The following is a 7,517-nucleotide window of genomic DNA, read 5'->3' on the forward strand; positions in this document are numbered from 1 at the left end:
TGTTTGAGGTTTTTGCAGACTCAGTAGCGCCCACGGACCAAGACCCGGCTTCACGAACCACACCCATGCACACTACCACCCTCCCCCTTCTCTCTGTCTCGAGTCTAGGCGATAGACCCGTTACAGCGCCCACCACACACCTGGCCTGGGCACCTCAGGCGACTTCCCACTGTGCCCAGCATGTGTGCCTGCACCAGATGCCCTCGGGATCTCCCACGGAGACACCCGGGTGGTTACAGCTGTGTGCAAGGGTGACATGGCACCTGTCATGTGATCTAAGCCGCATGTATATAAACGAACCTGAAGTGGGAACCGAAGAAGTAGCCTTCTTCTCAACTTTCCACTTCAGTCTAAGTGGCCAGGGACCACTGTCCCACATCGGGCCTGTCAGTACACATGCCTGATCTGCCCCCCACCAGGCTCTTGGCCCTGGACGCTACACCCAGGCTCCCTCGACCCGGATGAGTCCCTGACAGTGTGCAAGGAACAAGCACCCCATGGGTTAAAGGTCTCTAGTGCTTGTTGAATAAAGGCATGTGGCAGATATGCCTTTAGTAGAAGGGGTAGTGGAGAGAAATGAAAGTGTTGATATGTTCTTTGGCAGAATTCCACAACTGAATTGGTAAACCCTTGTGGTAAACACGTTAACTGTTGCGATCCTAAGTTAAAGGCATGGAAAGCTGTTAAGTGCCTGCTTTCTGGGGCTAGTGTACAAGCGTCATAGCCAGAGTACAGATCGGCAATCCCATATATTGAATGTCCCGCAAATTCTTGTGCGAAGTCATCAACACGAGGCGGCAAACCTGCATCCCTGATCGTGACACTATTGAGCTTCTGTAGATCATGCACTAATCGGTATGTTCCATCTTTCTTTTCTACTACAAATATTCTTGATCGATAAGCTGATTGCGATGGTTCATACACACCGCCTTGTTGCCTTTCTCTGATTATGTTGACAATTGCTGATTCCGTGCTAAGCGGAAATCTAATCGGTTTCTCCTGCCATGGTTCGTGCACCACTGTACGTATCACATAGTCGGGAAAGTATTCACTACTGAACACGCCTCGCTCTTTACTTGAATAGGCAAAGGCACTTTGGTGTATTCCCACCACATATAGTAACAGATCGACTTCTCTTGATCGGAGAAACCCTTTTGGTATAGTATTGATTAAACTCACTACCCGTTCTGGAGTAAATTTCTCTGAATAAGGAAACTTATGCCCTGATGGTGGATCATGAGGCAAATTTGGTAGGTCATTAAGGACAATCTCTTTATACCGAGGTACTGGAGCAGTCGGATCACCGACAGCCACCGGTTTCTTCTTGTCTGCCACTTTCTTGTACCGTGCACCATTAATTTCCTTTGTAAGACATGATATCTTCTCCTCGGCTTCTTCATATGATAATCCCTGGTTCATTACTAGGTTCAGTATATGAGTCTCTAGGTCGCTTTCGAGGCTTTTTCCTGATATATTCCATGCTTGTCGTATCAGAGACATGTGTGGTCCGTTACCTCTCTCACTTTCTAGGCTATAGTTTAGCAATTCATGACGAGGCTCTTCCCATGGATCCGAGGATCCTATCTCTAATGCTTTGTATATCGAGTTTCCCAGTTTAGGCACAGCTGGGATTTTATTCTTGTTCCTCGGTACTATTTGCATTATTTCGGAACTTTCTTCCCGATTCATCCCATTACTAGGTTCTTCCTCCGAATCGTCTGTTGTTTCTTCATAGTATGCACTGTTTGATTTGTAGTAGTTGCTTGCTGCATTCTGTAAATTTCGTCCATCTTTCAATTTTGCAACAATAACACTTATTGAGGGCTTGGTCTTGTCTCCATCGACCCAGGCTTGAGCAACCATTCCCTCCTTCGGTTTATACTCTATAACCACTCCATGGTGATTTAGGAAAGGTTGTCCTAACACCATTCATCTATATCCAATAACCCTTTCTTCTGTTACGAAGAAATGATAATCAAATCTTGCACCGCCTATCCTAATGGGCACTTCTCGACATAGCCCCTTTAGTTCCACCGGACTTCCATTAATTCCTTTCAACTGAAAATTCCGATACATGGTAGTGTCCATAGGGAGGTTAAGATCCCTTTGCAGGTCTGCAGACATTATGTTTAACTCGCTTCCAGTGTCAATCAGCATTTCCGTCTCAGCGTCTCCGACATATCCCGTAAACTTTCCTGAGGCCATAGCTATGAACTGATGAGGCGTTGCACCTTCACTCGAGGCTTTATATGTCATCCTGGGAACCTCATTATAGTCTGCTTCATAATATTCTGAGACTTCATTCTCATCACTGTCATATTCCTCAAAGGATACCCTTCGTATTTCTTGTGCTACTTCGTTTTCTTCAGGTCCAGATGGTTTTCTATGCGACTTGGTGACTTCTTGAAGCTTCTTCGTCAAACCTATTGATGAGCCAATTACATCTCGCACACTTAGATTAACTGGTTGTTGCATAATTTTCTCGAAGACTTCTTCAAGTCGAACCGATTCTTGAACTTCCGTAGTGTACTTGAACTGTTTCGCTGGTTTTCCTTTCTTCACAGGACCATCTACCATCTCTACATCTTGACTCACTGGTGTATCTTGGGCCTTTTCCTTTCCCTTGTATACCGTCGGTCCATTGGGGCTCACTTCCATTGACTTTTCTGAAGTAGTTCTAGGTTTCGGTGATGTAATCACTACTTCCGGCTTAAACCTCGGTCTTGTACTACTTGAGGGAGTACTTGGTCTGTTGGCTGGATTGTACCTATTTTTCTTAATAGTCTTGTCCGATTTGACTACTTCAAATGCATTGACTTCCTCAAGTTTATCGTCCACTGCCATCACTTCATCTATGTTGAACAAGGATTCCCCGTTTTCTACGAGCTCTAAGTGTGCAACTGAGTTGGCTGGAGCCTTTGTCTTGGACTTTTCGCTATTCCAGATCAACTTAGCCATTCCTCCCTCAACTAATTTATTGGGCATATCCGTTCCATTCGTACGCATTAGAATCCCATCACCGCTATACCGGATTAATCCAGCTCTTATTAAGGCAAGAGTTTCTGGACATGCTCGGAGTCCTCCTCTATGGGTGTTCTCCAAACCGCACATCCAGCAATTCCTAGGCCGAGATTCTGGATATGTTGGAGCTTTGTTTTTCAGATCAGCAAGCTCAATCTTCAGCTGTCGTAACTGATCCGTCAAACTCTCAACCTCTTCTTTCATATTTTCTGATGGTTTTGGTGACATTCTTTCTCTGCTCTCCTTCTCTTCCTTATCTCTACTTCGATTAGATGATCTGTTCTCTTGATTGGTCTTTATTTCCTTACTGGCCTTGATCCTGGCCAACCTTCTCGAAATTTCTGACTCAAGTTCCGACTCGTCCTCTTTGTCATTACTCATATAATACTCATCTCCCGAGTCTGGATCATCTCCCTCCTCGTCCGAATATTCCTCTTGATATGCATCTTCTTTTAACAGTAATCTAGCCACTCTGATTACCTCTTGCTGTTCAGGAGGACAATCATATTTCCAAATCCTGTTAACTTTCAGATCTTCCTTTATGAGATTTCGTAACGATGCTGGTAATCCTTTGAAGAACCTATGGTCTCTTTCCTTAACTGTGATTAGGTTACGTTTCTGTAGAGACTGTGCAATAACTAGAAATGATCTGTGATATGCATCAAATTCTGCACGTCTGTTCATGACACGCTTCCTATGACTGAAATTTACCAAAGATTGCGCTGTATATCTCTTAGAATCCTTAGACTTGAACAAATCCAGGAGCATTCCCTTAATTGTATTCCAGTTCTCAGATTCTTCTTCGGTTAAAGCTTTAACAACTTCCCGTGCAGGACCTTGTGAATACTGAAGAAGCCATCTACACTTCTCAGTGTCATTCAGCCGAGCATTCGCTGCTAGCGCTTCAAATTCCAACAAAAAGTCTTCTATTCTAGATCCATCGAATGCTGGTGCATCCTTGGATAGTCTCCTGGGCATTGGCCTGGGTGGACTCATCCTAGGTATGCTTACTAGAGACTCAGAATCCGAGTCTTCTTGTGTTTGTCTGTGTGAATGAATGATTGTAACTTAAGAATGTAAATTTAACAATAATTTCGGTGTGGGGCAACGTGGATATTTACACTACCCCTGTAAGGACCACCAATCTGAAGGAGCGGAGCTGGATCACCTTATGTAACCAGTTTCCTACGTCCAATAACGATATTAGAGTTTGTGCTGATTTGCGTACTGACCGTGTTTTGGTTGCCAAATATATGATTGTTCACTGTCTAAACAACAATAAACACCCCCCAACGATCTCACCTGATGTATAGATCGTCTACGGATAAAATTCTATATTGACTTTACTATGATTTCTAGTCAATATTACACCTATATTTACCACTTTTCAGTAGGATGTGATTTTCCTGATAATTTACTGAAGGAAAACTGCTAATAAAATAATTCCGCAATAAATGTTACTCAATACAGGAGTGACCAAACTGCTCTTTCTATCGCTTAGAGTGCGTGCTAGTTATCTAGCAGGTTCAGGATCGCTCACTTTTCTCCTGTGGTGTGATAACCAAGTATTGCTGAGAGATTATTCAATTAAGAAGTCCCTCCACCAAATTCTCACTAATTCTCACTATGACACTTTTGTTCAGCTGTGTCTAACTGACCCTAACTCACGCTTAGAGTGACGTGTTAGTTTTATATTAGCTAACAACTAATATTTGCTTTTATCTTTTGGAGCAAACGAACCAACCACTGGTGAGGAGAATTAAACTTTTATTTCTACCTGAGGTTTGAGAGGGGGCAGAAGCGGTGGCCTTTTATGCTTTTCAGAGGCCTCTCTACTCCCACGCCTCGCACTAGTTACATGTGCTACATTTGTATTATAGATAGTTCTAGAATGATATAGGGGCTTGGGCTGTGTAAGCTTAATAATGGACTTAGGACATGACTCAGCAATAAGTAATTCATTTCTTTGTCTTTTGGGCCGATCTCAGCGGGATCTTGTAGCGCTGAAGCTATGCTCTACACCGCCTTAATTACGAACGGTTATCTTTAGAAATGACTCGGCTATAAAGGAACTTTCTAGACTGTTCTCTAATTGACCCCTTTTTGTGAAGCCGCATCATTACTAATGTTCTAGAGCCTTCCCAATTAATTAACTGATCCGCGGACTTCTGAATCACTTCATGCTTATGATCCGAGATCCAGATCATCAATCATTCCTTTGTTCCGATTTATTTGAGCTTAAAATCAAAAAGTTTTGATGAATCATGGGAAAATATACAAGATCCGGTTTTTTAGCATTTTCTCCTCTTCTGATGCGATCAAAAACTGTCCGCCCGCGCCGGGGAATACTCTATCATATGGTATTCGGTCCGCCAGACTTCCGGGCGCCAATATATTTCCCTTGAGTCACATTACCTTTTGTAAGAATTAGCAAATAAATGTATATGAATTATAAGGTGTTTCGCCGTCTGAGCAATATCTCCGTCAGTTTTGAAGCTTTTAGAATGAAACAAAACCGTGGATAAAGTTAAGAAACAGTCCTTTCAGATGGTAAAAAGATTACAGTCAAAAGTTTACTGGTTCTCGAGATATTCACATTTCTTTCACAATGTTCCTTCTTATTCTGCTGTCTATGTGCTATTTTCTTGTTGTAGGGTTATATTCTTTGAATATTACACCTATGCCAAGTTCTAGGCATGATTGTAGTAGATTAAATCTCATACTACATGGGTGTAGATAATTTATAATGATCTAATGTCTGTCCAGTCTCATAAAGATCATGAGATCTGTTAAACGTCTGAACTTGTCACCTGTTCGTTGACTATTCTGATAGATCATTGTTTTATTCTTTGAATATTATTTCTCCTACAGCGGACACTCACCGGCGAGGTTAACATTGCCAGGGTAAACGCTTTTGTCCTATTTGATAGTGGTGCTGAAACAGATGCCCTATCTCCAGATTTTGTCCAAGCAGTGCACACCCCACAGCTTGAGTTGCCAAACCCCTTGGTTCTCCAAATGGGGACCAAAAACAGTCATTCATGCATAATGTATGGCACAAATACTCCTGTAACCATTCATGGGGTTACGACTACTCACTACTTTGACATCGTTAACATTGACCGCTATGATGCCATTCTTGGAGCTCCTTGGCTGAATGCTAATGGGGCATCCCTCAATTTCAAAACCCACACCGTCCACATAAAGATGGGTGACATCAAAACGTTTGATGTCCTAATGGAATGGGGTAAAACTTCCATGGGGGCTGCTGCACACAGTCGCCCCAAACTTCCCTGTGCACCAAGAACTGAGCTGCCATCTAAGCAGATGGCATGATGCAATATGGCAAAGGCTGTAACCCCTTCGCCACACATACTTGCCATGTCCACTGTAGGAGAAATAACGATCACACTATGGAAACCCATTATGGAAATATGCCAGATAAATCACAAAACCCCATACGACAAGTAGATATGAGAAAACAGAAGGACCTGAATTTTAAGGAATTTTTGCGAATTTTTACGAATTATTATGAGCTTAGCATCAACAAGACAGAATTCTCGGGGGAATCTATAGCAAATATTAAACAAAGAATTAGGACAATCGACCAAGATTTGACTATAAAAACAATCAGAGAACCTCCACAGAAACTACTTTCCCACGTCCGCACACATAGCCAAGGATGGAAGTACCACGGAACAAGGATTCCTCAGGAACTAATGCAAAATTCAAAGTCGTAATTATAATAGGAAATGTATATGTCCCCCAAACGGACCCAATGAAAGTAATTACAGGGAAAACTACCCATAAACGATGGAGATATGACTAAAACTCCTGCAAAACGAGGACAATGTTTAAAAAGCAAGCATGAAGACTAACCAGTAACGACCGAGACAAGCTTGATAGCCCATTAGAAAGGAAGGGATCTAATCTTAATCCACCCAAATTTTCATAATAAAAGGATCATGCATTAATGAGATATCCAATAACGGGAATAGCGACATCAAAAGTCCGAGCTCAGGGAAAAGATGATGTTTACGTAGGATCCATAATTAAAACATACAACGAAATTTACACGGAAATTATGAAAAATAGGAAACTATAGTTATGCAAATTTTCAGCCCAAACGGTCCAGCCGTTGTAAAGTTATACCAATGACGGGAATATAGAAATCCGCATCATGTTTAATGACACATGAGGGTAGCAATGCGAAGGGAACCAGCCATCAGAACCAAGATCTGCACTTTGGCAGATCGTGAAGACCAATTTCCATCCAAATAAGGAAGAGCCTGGTCAAAACAAAGCATGGAAAGTGCAAAACAACCTTAGATCATGAGGGAAAAATCTGAAATAAATCACAGAAGCCCATATCAAGGATATAAACACCTGCACATATCATAAATCCCAAACAATTAAACAGAAACAGCACCCACATACGAACGACTATGGGAACGATGCATGTGATTACTGAATGTGTGTGCGAACTTTTGCTAACT

This window comes from Cantharellus anzutake (genome assembly GCF_015039405.1).
Source record: "Cantharellus anzutake strain C23 chromosome Unknown EI90scaffold_58, whole genome shotgun sequence".
Classification (NCBI taxonomy): domain Eukaryota; kingdom Fungi; phylum Basidiomycota; class Agaricomycetes; order Cantharellales; family Hydnaceae; genus Cantharellus; species Cantharellus anzutake.